The following is a 13,336-nucleotide window of genomic DNA, read 5'->3' as shown; positions in this document are numbered from 1 at the left end:
CAAAGGTTTCCTTTAAATCATCAACCAGCGTCTCCTTCTATCTTGATTTGACTACAATATCATCCACATAGGCGTGCACATTGCGGCCGATCTGTTTATGCAGGCAATTCTGTACACACCGTTGATAAGTGGCTTGGGCACTCTTGAGCCCAAAAGGCATAGATACATAGCAGAAGGCTCCAAAGGGAGTAATAAACGCCGTCTTCTCCTGGTCCTTAACCACTATTTTGATCTGATGATACCCAGAATACGCATCCAAAAAACTCAAACACTCACAACCCGCCATGACATCAATAATCTGGTCAATGCGGGGAAGGGCAAAAGGATCCGCTGGACAAGCCTTGTTAAGATCCGTATAGTCCACACACATACGCCAAGTGCCATTTTTCTTAAGAACCAACACCGGATTAGCAAGCCACTCTGGATGAAACACTTCCACGATAAAGCCAGCTGCTAAGAGCCTGGCTACCTCCTCCCCAATGGCTTTGCGCCTCTCTTCGTTAAACCGGTGGAGAAATTGCTTTACCGGTTTATATTTGGGATCAACATTAAGAGTGTGCTCAGCGAGTTCCCTCGGTACACCTGGCATGGCAGAAGGCTTCGATGCAAAAATGTCCCGATTCTCACGGATGAACTCGATGAGCGTGCTTTCCTATTTAGGGTCCAAGTTGGCACTGACAGTGAACTGCCTGGACGAATCGCCAGGCACGAAGTCAACAAGCTTGGTCTCAGCCACTGATTTGAACTTCAGATCTGAATCATGCTCCGTAGTTGGCTTCTTCAAAGGGGTCATGTCCGCCGGATCAACATTGTCCTTATAATATTTTAACTCCTCCGTAGCAGAAACCGACTCTGCATAGGCCGCATCACCTTCCTCACATTCCAAAGCAACCTTGCGGCTCCCATGAACTGTAATTGTCCCTTTGTGACCTGGCATCTTGAGCTGCAAATAGATATAACAAGGCCGTGCCATGAACTTGGCATAAGCCGGCCGCCCAAACAGGGCGTGATACGGGCTCCGGATCTTCACCACCTCAAAGGTTAGTGTCTCGGATCGGGAATCATGCTCATCCCCAAAAGCCACCTCTAGGGCTATCTTACCAACAGGATATGCTGATTTGCCAGGCACCACACCATGGAACACCGTATTAGACGGTCTGAGATCCTTGTCTGTTAGCCCCATGCGGCGGAATGTCTCATAGTACAGGATGTTAATACTGCTCCCTCCATCCATGAGTACCTTGGTGAATTTATAACCTCCCACCTGAGGGTCTACCACTAATGCCAACTGGCCCGGATTGTCAACCCGGGGGGGTGATCCTCCCTGCTCCACACGATAGGCTGCTTTAACCAGCGTAAATAACGTGGTACGGCCGGTTCAACAGAATTCACTGCTCGCTTATGAAGTTTCCGGTCGCGCTTATCCGAGCTAGTTGTGAAAACGTGATACTGCCCATTGTTCAACTGTTTTGGCTGGCTCTGATAACCCGACCGCTGCTGCTGCTGCTGTTGGTTGTAACCCCCTTGACTGTTCTGATTATCCTGGTCATTATTACCGCCCTGATTGAAACCTGAACCAGAAGCTCCATCGTGACCCGGCCCATGGAAACCGGATCCTGAGCCACCACCTGACCCACGGTCATACCGGAAGGCATTAGAGTTTTTAAATTCCTGCATAATGAAACAATTCTTCCAAAGGTGGTTAGCCGGCGCCTCCTTCGTCCCGTGTTTTGGGCAAGGCTGATTCAGCAAATAGTTTAAGCGATTCGGGTTAGGATTTGGAGCCCCATTGCGATTTGCCGCTTTACCTCTGCGCCGCTGACCCTTGTCCTGTGCATTAGTATTAGCCACAAAGTCCATGCTGCCATCCGCCTTACGCTTGCCTCCGTTCCCATGGCCCGCCGGTTTGTATTAATGCCCCTTAGAGTTGCTATTCTTTTTTCCCTTCCCTGCTTGGTCATCGTCAGTCTCAGGATCCTTGGTACTATCAGAATCAGCATACTTCACTAAAGCGGCCATGAGAGTTCCCATGTCATTACAGAACCGCTTCATACGCCCTAACTTTTGCTTTAGAGGCTTAAACCGGCAGTTGCCCTCCAGGGTTAAGATCGCAGAGTCAGCATTCATCCTGTCAGACGAGTGCAAGACTTCAGAAATGCGGCGTACCCAATGGGTTGTTGACTCTCCATCCTCCTGAACACAAGCCGCCAAGTCTTCTATGGACTTAGGCTGCTTACACGTATCTTTGAAATTCTGGATAAATCAGGTCCGCAACTGGGCCCATGAACTGATAGAATTAGGCGGCAGGCCCTTCAACCAAGTACGGGATGTGCCTTCCAGCATCATGGTGAAGTATTTTGCACATGCACTCTCATCCACATCCAGCATCTCCATTGCCATCTCATAACTCTCTACCCATGCTTCTGGAGATAAATCAGCGGTGTAATTCGGCACCTTGCGCGGGCCCTTGAAGTCCTTGGGCAGGCGTACAATGCGTAAAGCGGGGACTAAACAGGGTACTCCCAAGCTAGATGCGACCCCTGGCCCGGCAGAGGTGGTAGGACGAACCGGTGTAAGCTGATCCGCCGCGTTCTGTGCTGCTAACTCGGCCTCCCTTCGTGCCCGGGCCTGGTCCACGACATCCTGAGCATCGTGAACACCACCGGCCGGGTTATTTCCATGGGCCGCTTCACGGCCCCGCGCATTGCTTGATATGGCTGGGTCATCCAGGCACCTACTATAGCTCCGGCTTGGACGAGGTGTGGAATGAATCCGATCGCGGCTGTATGAATATGCCTCCTATTGTATCAAAGCGGTCCGGAGAAGTTCCTTAACCCGGCGCGTCTCTATTGCTTGCGGAGAGTCTCCTTCGACCGGGATAGCTTCTAATCGCGCAGCAGCTGCGACAAGATGGTCCATAGGATTAGAATAATGACCCGGAGGTGTCTGGACCGGCAGAGGAATCACAATGTTCTGCCGAGGAGGTTCCATCAGGCGGGATTGGACCATCGCTCCTGGCCCTGGTGCCTCGACCCGGTTTACCTCCAGGTGCCCCGGCGGATTGCTGGTTCCCGCTCCCGGAGTGTGAAAGAGATTTCGAGGGTCGAACCCTAACGGCAGCGTGATCTGTGCTTCCACTTCAAGACTTCCTGTGATGCGTTCTGGTCGAGCATACGTTTATAGGCCTGGGCGTCCAAAGTGGCCCGCTCTGCGGCCATCCTGTCCTTCTCTGTTGCCAAGTCGGCTTTGGCTTGTGAGATCTGCTCTCTCACTTTTGCAATCTCTGCATCATGGGCCTCCTGATCCGCCGGATTGGCCTCTGCCATAAGTACAGCTAGTGCATCAAACAGGTCAGACAGAACTTGAACCGGTGGGCGCACAAGGCCTCCTGCCCCTGCTGCCGCTGCCGCTGCTGATCCGGAGAGCATTGCTGCTGCGGTCGAGGAGTGATTCGCCGCCTGTGTACCGGCCATGAATATTCCAACCCGGTTGATCTGCTCAGGGGGGTCCGGAATACTGTCGCCATCGGAACAACCCCTAATCTGGTCGTCGTGCAACTGGTACCATGATTTTGTCTCTCCAGTTGAGGACTCGTCGCCAGAATAGACGACGGTCTCGCTACCATATTCTGACTCGTTCCCATGCTCTCCTCCGTGGATGACTCCCACGAAGGCACGCCTCACGGCCGGTTTAACCTGGGTAGATCTCGCACGCTGAGCCGTCTCGACGAGGTCGGTGCGGATGTCCGGCTCAGGCCCAGGCTCACCAATCTTGCCGATAAAAATGTGTATGCCACCAAAGGGGACCCGGTACTCGTACTTGATCAAGCCGGCTTCAGGACCCCATCCTGCATCGTCGATGTAGAGCTTTCCGTGATGACTCTTGGTCATCCGGCCCACAGCATAGCCTTCGAGTCCATTGAGCTTGCCCTCCAAGATCATCAAACCGTCGTGCGATAGCCCCATGGTGGGGGTCAACTGTCGTGGATTTGTCACGGCAGATGTCCTCATAAAAGGACTTAGTCGTGGAGCCATCGCTACGGGTTAACTTGAAGGGGTTAAAGCGGACACAAAGACACAAGGGTTTATACTAGTTCGGCCCCTTCGAGGAAGGTAAAAGCCTACGTCTAGTTGTGATGGAATTTGATGTGGTTTCGATGGATAGGGAGCAAACAAGATTTGCCTAGGCTCGAGTTGTTGTTGTCTGTCCTTGAACTGCCGCCGGGTCGTCCCCTTATATACACGGGTGGCGCCCGTTGGTCCACAGAGTCCCACACTGGTTCATACTCGTATCCCGGTTGGTCTCTATCTATTCCTAACTTACAATGCAAGTTTACATATCAAGCCGGTTTACGGCTACAGGTTCTAAACCACCTACAGGCCTTGGGCCTTCATCTGCTTAATCACCTTTATACTACTAATGAAGCTAACCCGGCCCAGGTAGGCCGGTTCACACCTAGTAGTAATATCCCCAACATTACCAGTACTCGTAGTAGCTCCTGGGTATTTGATACCGGTGCGGTTGCTAATATTTGTAACTCAAAATAGGAGCTGCGGAATAAGCGGAGACTGGCGAAGGACGAGGTGATGATGCGCGTCGGGAATGGTTCCAAAGTCGATGTGATCGTCGGCGGCACGCTACCTCTACATTTATCTACGGGATTAGTTTTAAACATCAATAATTGTTATTTAGTGCCAGCTTTGAGCACGAACATTGTATCTGGATCTCGTTTTATGCGAGATGGCTACTCATTTAAATCCGAGAATAATGGTTGTTCTATTTATATGAGAGATATGTTTTATGGTCATGCCTCGCTGGTCAATGGTTTATTCTTGTTGAATCTCTAACGTAATGTTACACATATTCATAGTGTGAATACCAAAAGATGTAAGGTTAATAATGATAGCCCCACATACTTGTGGCACTGCCGCCTTGGTCACATTGGTGCAAACGCATGAAGAAGCTCCATGCAGATGGACTTTTGGAGTCTCTTGATTATGAATCATTTGACACATGTGAACCATGCCTCATGGGCAAGATGATCAAGACTCCATTCTCCGGAACAATGGAGTGAGCAACCAACTTGTTGGAAATCATACATACTGATGTGTGCGGTCCAATGAGTGTTGAGGCTTGCGGAGGATATCGTTATGTTCTCACCCTCATTGATGACTTAAGTAGATATGGGTATGTCTACTTGATGAAACACAAGTCTGAGACCTTTGAAATGTTCAAGGAATTTCAGAGTGAGGTGGAGGATCAACGTGATCATGGAGGAGAATATTTGAGTCACGAGTTTGGTACACACTTAAGGAAATGTGGAATTGTTTCACAACTCACGCCGCTTGGAACACCTCAGCGTAATGGAGTGTCCGAACGTCCTAATCGCACTCTATTGGATATGGTGCGGTCTATGATGTCTCTTGCGATTTACCGCTATCATTTTGGGGTTATGCTTTAGAGACAACCACATTCACTTTAAATAGGGCACCGTCTAAATCCGTTGAGACGACACCGTATGAATTATGGTTTGGGAAGAAACCTAAGTTGTCGTTTCTAAAAGTTTGGGGATGCGATGCTTATGTCAAGAAACTTCAACCTGAAAAGCTCAAACCCAAGTCAGAAAAATGCATCTTCATAGTATACCCTAAGGAAACCATTGGGAATACCTTCTACCTCAGATCCGAAGGCAAGATCTTTGTTGCCAAGAATGGATCCTTTCTGGAGAAAGAGTTTCTCTCGAAAGAAGTAAGTGAGAGGAAAGTAGAACTTGATGAAGTACTACCTCTTGAACCGGAAAGTAGCGCAGCTCAGGAAAATATTTCTGTGGTGCATGCACCGAGTAGAGAGGAAGTTAATGATGATGATCAAGGAACTTCGGATCAAGTTGCAACTGAACTTCGTAGGTCCACAAGGACACGTTCCACACCAGAATGGTATGGCAACCATGTGCTGGAAATCATGTTGTTAGACAACGGTGAACCTTTGAACTATGAAGAAGCAATGACGGGCCCAGATTCCAACAATTGGCTTGAAGGCATGAAATCCGAGATAGGATCCATGTATGAAAACAAAATTTGGACTTTGGCAGACTTGCCTGGTGATCGACGAGCGATAGAAAATAAATGGATCTTTAAGAAGAAGACTGACGTGGATGATAATCTGACCATCTATAAAGCTCGGCTTCTCGCTAAGAGTTATCGACAAGTTCAAGGGGTTGACTACGATGAGACCTTCTCACCCGTAGCGAAGCTGAAGTCCGTCTGAATCATGTTAGCAATTGCCGCATTCTATGATTATGAAATATAGCAAATGGACGTCAGAACGACATTCCTAAACGGTTTCCTTAAGGAAGAATTGTATATGATGCATCCTGAAGGTTTCGTCGATCCTAAGAATGCTAACAAGGTGTGCAAGCTCCAGCACTCCATCTATGGGCTGGTGCAAGCATCTCGGAGTTCGAACATTTGCTTTGATGAAATGATCAAAGCGTTTGGGTTTATGCAGACTTATGGAGAAGCCTGCGTTTACAAGAAAGTGAGTGGGAGCTCTGTAGCATTTCTCATATTATATGTGGATGACATACTATTGATGGGAAATGATATAGAACTTTTGGAAAGCATAAAGGCCTACTTGAATAAGTGTTTTTCAATGAAGGACCTTGGAGAAGCTGCTTACATATTAGGCATAAAGATCTATAGAGATAGATTGAGACGCCTCGTCGGTCTTTCACAAAGCATACCTTGATAAGATATTGAAGAAGATCAATATGGATCAGTCCAAGAAGGGGTTCTTGCCTGTATTGCAAGGTGTGAGATTGAGCAAGGCTCAATGCCCGACCACGGCAGAAGATAGAGAAAAGATGAGTGTCGTCCCCTATGCCTCAGCCATAGGGTCTATTATGTATGCCATGTTGTGTACCAGACCTGACGTGAACCTTCCCGTAAGATTGGTGGGAAGGTACCAGAGTAATCTCGGCATGGAACACTGGATAGCGGTCAAGAATATCTTGAAGTACCTGAAAAGGACTAAGGATATGTTTCTTGTTTATCGAGGTGACAAAGAGCTCGTCGTAAAGGGTTACGTCGATGCTAACTTCGACACAGATCTGGATGACTCCAAGTCACCAACCGGATACGTGTATATTTTGAATGGTGGGGCAGTCAGCTGGTGTAGTTGCAAGCAAAGCGTCATGGCCGGATATACATGTGAAGCGGAGTACATGGCACCCTCAGAGGAAGCACATGAAGCAATATGGATGAAGGAGTTCATTACCGACCTAGGAGTTATTCCCAATGCGTCAGGCCTGATGACTATGTCCTGTGAGAACACTGGTGCCATTGCCCTTGCCAAGGAGCCCAGGTTTCACAAGAAGACCAGGCATATCAAGCGTTGCTTCAACTCCATTCGTGAAAATGTTCAAGATGGAGACATAGATATTTCTAAAGTGCATACGGATCTCAATGTCGCAGATCTGTTGACTAAACCTCTTCCACGAGCAATACATCATCAACACCAGAACTCTATGGGTGTTCGATTCATCACAATGTAACTAGATTATTAACTCTAGTGCAAGTGGGAGACTGTTGGAAATATGCCCTAGAGGCAATAATAAAAGGGTTATTATTATATTTCCTTGTTCATGATAATTGTCTATTGTTCATGCTATAATTGTATTGACCGGAAACCATAATACATATGTGAATACATAGACCTCAACATGTCCCTAGTGAGCCTCTAGTTGACTAGCTTGTTGATCAATAGATGGTTGTGGTTTCTTGACCATGGACATTAGATGTCATTGATAACGGGATCACATAATTAGGAGAATGGTGTGATGGACAAGACCCAATCCTACGCATAGCACAAGATCTTGTAGTTTGTTTGCTCAAAGCTTTTCTAATGTCAAGTATCATTTCCTTAGACCATGAGATTCTGCAACTCCCGGATACGGTAGGAATGCTTTGGGTGTATCAAACGTCACAACGTAACTGGGTGGCTATAAAGGTACACTACAGATATCTTCGAAAGTGTTTGTTGGGTTGGCACGAATCGAGACTGGGATTTGTCACTCCGTATGACGGAGAGGTATCTATCGGCCCACTCGGTAATGCATCATCATAATGAGCTCAATGTGACTAAGCAGTTAGTCATGGGATCATGCATTACGGAACGAGTAAAGTGACTTGCCGGTAACAAGATTGAACGAGGTACTGGGATACTGACGATCGAATCTCAAGCAAGTAACATACTGATTGACAAAGGGAATTGTATACGGGATTGATTGAATCCCCGACATCGTGGTTCATCCGATGAGATCATTGTCGGTGTCAAAACCGGCGGATCTTGGGTAGGGGGTCCCGAACTATGCATCTAAGGCTAATGGTAACAGGAGACTGGGGACACGATGTTTACCCAGGTTCGGGCCCTCTCGATGGAGGGAATACCCTACTTCCTGCTTGATTGATCTTCATGATATGAGTATTACAAGAGTTGATCTACCACGAGATCGTAGAGGCTAAACCCTAGAAGCTAGCCTATGGTATGATTGTTGTTGTCCTACGGACTAAACCCTCCGGTTTATATAAACAATGGAGGGGGCTAGGGTTACACAGAGTCGGTTACAGAGAAGGAGATCTATCATCCGAATCGCCAAGTTTGCCTTCCATGCAAAGGAAAGTCCCATTCGTACATGGGACGAAGTCTCCAATCTTGTATCTTCATAGTCCAACAGTCCGGCCAAAGTATATAGTCCGGCTGTTCGGATACCCACTTATCCAGGACTCCCTCAGTAGCCCCCGAACCAGGCTTCAATGACGATGAGTCCGGCGCGCAGATTGGCTTCGGCATTGCAAGGCGGGTTCTTCTCCAAATCTAGAGTACCTGTCGTAGCGAACAGTGTCTGGCTTCCCATTAATGTCGTACTCCTTGGCTTCTATGCTTCAATAATGGCTATCTCCACGTGTCAAGTGAATACGAGAAGTCGGGGCATTTTTACATTTGCCACCCTGACCCTCTAAGCCAACCATCTATTTGAAGAGACGGGGATCCTCAAATCCAAATCACACCATCTTCCTCCCAGTAAGCATTCAATAGAGCATGCCCAGAAAAAGCCACTCCATCATGGCTGGACGTCACAACTCCTCCTCTCGCACCCTTAGCTCTAAGCCAGGTGATTGGGAAAAGTGTTCTGTCCCCCATAGCCGATTAGTAGAGTTGCAGACCCAGGGTTTCCTTCCACCTGCATACATGGTCCCCGTCTGAGCCGGACTAGCCACCTATAATGGCGGGGAGCAAGCGGAGAACTTTCCGAAACCATCCAGAGGGGAGCGGATATGCCTTGTCCCATATTTGCTGAGAGGGCTTGGGTTTCCAATCCACCCATTCCTCCGCGGGCTCCTAGAGTTCTACGGTCTCCAGCTGCACAACTTCACTCATGCCTCCATACTGCACGTCGTAGGGTATGTTGCCTTCTGCGAGCTATTCCTGGGCTGCGAAGCTCATTTCGAGATATGGAAGCGGCTATTCTGCCTCGTCCCTCGCAATCAGGAGGGATCTATATATCAAGTGGGCGGAGCCGAAATATGGCGCGTCGCCCAGGCCGGATACCTGTCCGGCACTCCAAAGAAGGCATCCGAAGACTGGCCTTCGGAGTGGTTTTATGTAGATGATTTTCCCCTTCCGGACCTAGTCCGGCCGGGCCTTCCCGAGTTCAACAATGCCCCACTGAAGAAACGCCAAAACTGGAGCCCGCGGAGCCCCAATGAGGAAGATGACAGAGAAGTCCTCTATCTGACGGGCAGGATAAAAATACTGGCCAAATCAGGATTGACAATAATAGAAGTCATGTCAATATGCATAATGCAGGGGGTGCAGCCACTTCAATATCGGGGGAAACCCATGTGGCACCTCAACGGAGAAGACGACGCCACCCGCTGCGGTCGTAAAGGTCCGGACTCTGCCACCGCACTGGCGAAAATATTGTACGATTTGTACAAAGGGGAAGAAGAGGAATTCCTCCGCATTAAGAGGCAAGATGGATTTTCCATGTACAATCCCCCAAGCTGGGTAAGTTGTCATTCCTCACTCGACTCTATTCATCCCCGTGTCCTTTGTCACCAATCATTTATCCTGCTATTTTCAAAGCAGGAACTGAGAAGGGCCGTGGAAGAGTTCAACAGCCCACCTCCGCAGCCAGCGGATCCTGGTCGGGCTCTCGACCCCGGACTTGAAGAAGATCCGGATATATCTATGGAGCTTGTCGACGGGACATTTTATCAAGCAAGGAGCGACGGCGCCTTGGTGGCCATCCTTGCCGATTATCTCAGGCTGCTCCCGGTGTCGAATGTAAGTAAAGTCGGAGCCTTAAATTCCAAATTATGTCGTTCCTTAAGCGCACATGTTGTAGGGGTTCATCAGCAAAGGGCACCTGGGCCGGGAATCCATAAGAGGAAGGCGGTTAGGAGTGAGACGCCGGGGTAGAGGTACAAATTAAGCTTGCATTGTGATTATTTTGGCCGAAATGTGACAGTTTTCATTATGTCCTGGCAGAAAAAACATCCGCCGGACTATATCCGGAGCCCCTGCCGACCACGCCTCAAGCAGCCGGATTCCTAAACCGGACTCATGGGTGGAGGCTGATGCGGGGGCAACGCCGAATTGCCCTCCCACAGAGGATGCGGACAGGTTTTCCGCTACAAACTCCAAAGTGGAGAGCGCCATGAATCACCGGCGCAGACGGGCCATACTCCGCAATGGTATTTTCTCCGAGGAGGCTTTCAATGCCTTCAACTCCGGAGACACATATATTCGCGCCGCTCAAGATGGACTTGCCGGAGCAACGGACCAGTATGCGAAGGATATACGGGTAAGAAAATTTGATAAGTATGTGTAGTAGTAGCCCATGAGACTTGAAACCGTTGGCACAACTGATTTAAGGATCATTGTATGCATAGGTTCTTGTAGAGAAGAATACCCATTTATCTCAAGAGCTGGAGGAATGTAAGACCCAGCTGAAGGCCGCTGTTGCTGTACAAGAGGAATCAAAAAAGGCCTCTTCTGGTAAGACTTTCCTTGATAACGGAATGTGTAAGGATGTATACCAGTTATTTATTCGGCATGGTTTATAAATCTGACAAAAGATGTTGCAGACAATCCCGGAGAGAATCCGAAGATTGTGGAAGATAATGAGCCACATCTGCGAAGTTAGCTGAAGGCTGGCGAGCGCGTGCTGACGCTGGCTATTCGAGAGAGAAATAATCTCCAAGATGCTAATATCCTACTGAGTGTCAAACTAAAAGATGTTCGGGCTCAGCTCGCCGACTCCATGAAGGAGAACAGGAGGCTTCGACGCGGCATTTATAGTAAGTGCTTAAACGAGCTGTAGTACAGTTCGGCGAGGAAGTGTATTGACAGAGTTATGTCTGTAGGTATGCTGACGGGCCGTCCTGAAGAGGAGATGCCCGGATCCGCAGGCGATATGCTGCAAGATCTTTCACAACTGCACGAACGAGCGCGACAGGTGATGCAGGGTATTGCCCAGGCCTTGTGGCCATCCGCTTCCCTGCCAAGAGGCATGAGCGAGCTTGTGGAGATGCTCAAAGGAGCACGGCGGCGCTTCTGGTTACGGAAGATATCAGCCTGCCGACAAGGTGCGAGGGAAGCCTGGGCCATGGTGAAAACGTGATACGCCAAGGCTGACCCGAACCATACGGCCGAAGTCGGACCGGTGGGGTCATATGGGCAAGAGATACCCGTAAGTCTGGTATATGACCAAGTAGCGTTAGCCGCAAAGTATTCCCAACAGGATTGTAGGCTAGACAGCCTGTTGGATGGTATAGAGGAAGAATATAGCCAATCCAAGTGACTATGTAATTTAAATGGACCTATGTAGTCCCTAGCCGGATTGAAAATCATTTGTCATGGCGGACCTTTTCGCTTCAGCCCCCGGACCCGACAGTCCAAAGTGTATCCGAATACCCGCACAGTCATAAAAAACCGGGGTATGCATGGAAACCAGGCGTAGGGGTCATAAATGCTTGAACAGACAAGTACCCAACTAGTTATGTTATATTACATGGATAGTAAGAAACATCTTCCAAAGAGAATAGTTCCGTTAGGGGTTCCTTTCTCTGGGTGCGCATGCATCGATGTGCATGTTCAAACTGCGAACAGAAGCGCAGGAAACAAAACATCTGGGGATTCACGTTGTAATAAACGAAAACATCTTTTGTTCACCGACCGAATATTCCCTTAAGAACGCTAGCTTTCGGCTTCACCCAGTCTGAGGTACACATCCGGCTGAACCGGCAGTAACAATCGCAGAGGTGCTCCCCTTATGCCCTAGCCGAATTAACGGGAACGTAGGGCATAAACACAAGAGCCAGGCAACCCATCATGGCCAAAACTTAAGTCATATCGATGCATATAATGGTGAAGAAAAGGCACATATGGAAAGAAAATGCATATGTGGCTGGTGGGAAGCCATTAAAGTAGTTATATTTAGCTTCCATATAGGAAGCCCCCAGGTATAATGGGCACATGTAGTGCGGCCGGAGCAATCAAAGCATCCGTACAGTTTTTAAGGTTGTATGTGAAAAGCAAAATAGGGCGAGAAAGGAAGAAAGAGAACATAATTGAAGAAGCGGAGGTAAGGAGACGAACACTGAGGTCCGCACTAGGCGTAGAATCTTCAGAGTCTGGCCGCGTTCCATGGGTTCGGCTCGAGTCTGTTATCAGATGCATTGCGCAGACGGTACGCTCCTCCGGTGAGAACTTTATCAATGATGAAGGGACCCTCCCACTTGGGTTTGAGCTTGTCCTTCTTCTCGGGGAGGCATAGAACTAGTTCACCAATGTTTTAAGTTTTGGCCCGTACTTCTCTGCTTTGATACCTTCGAGCCTGTTGTTGATAGAATGTCGAACGGGCTTTTGCGACATCAAGCTCCTCCTCCAGAGCATCTAAGTTGTCCTGTCGATCTAGTTCGGCTTCCTTCTCTTCGTACATGCGCACGGGAGGTGAGTCATGGATTATGTCGTAGGGTAGCACTGCTTCTGCACCGTACACCATAAAAATGGTGTGTATCCGGTGGTGCGATTCGGCGTGGTCCCCAGCCCCCAGAGTACAGAATCGAGCTCCTTGACCCATCTGATTCCTTCAAGGATCGCACTAGTCTGGGTTTGATGCTGCTCATGATGAGACCATTTGCACGTTCGACTTGACTATTTGTTTGGGGGTGATAGACAGAGGCGTAAATCGAGCTTGATGCCCATGTTGCCGCACCAAGTTTTCACCTCATCGGCTGTGAAATTTGAGCCATTGTTAGTGATGATGCTG

Source organism: Triticum dicoccoides, chromosome 4B, assembly GCF_002162155.2.
Source record: "Triticum dicoccoides isolate Atlit2015 ecotype Zavitan chromosome 4B, WEW_v2.0, whole genome shotgun sequence".
NCBI lineage: Eukaryota > Viridiplantae > Streptophyta > Magnoliopsida > Poales > Poaceae > Triticum > Triticum dicoccoides.
Note: the sequence above shows the minus strand (reverse complement) of the source record.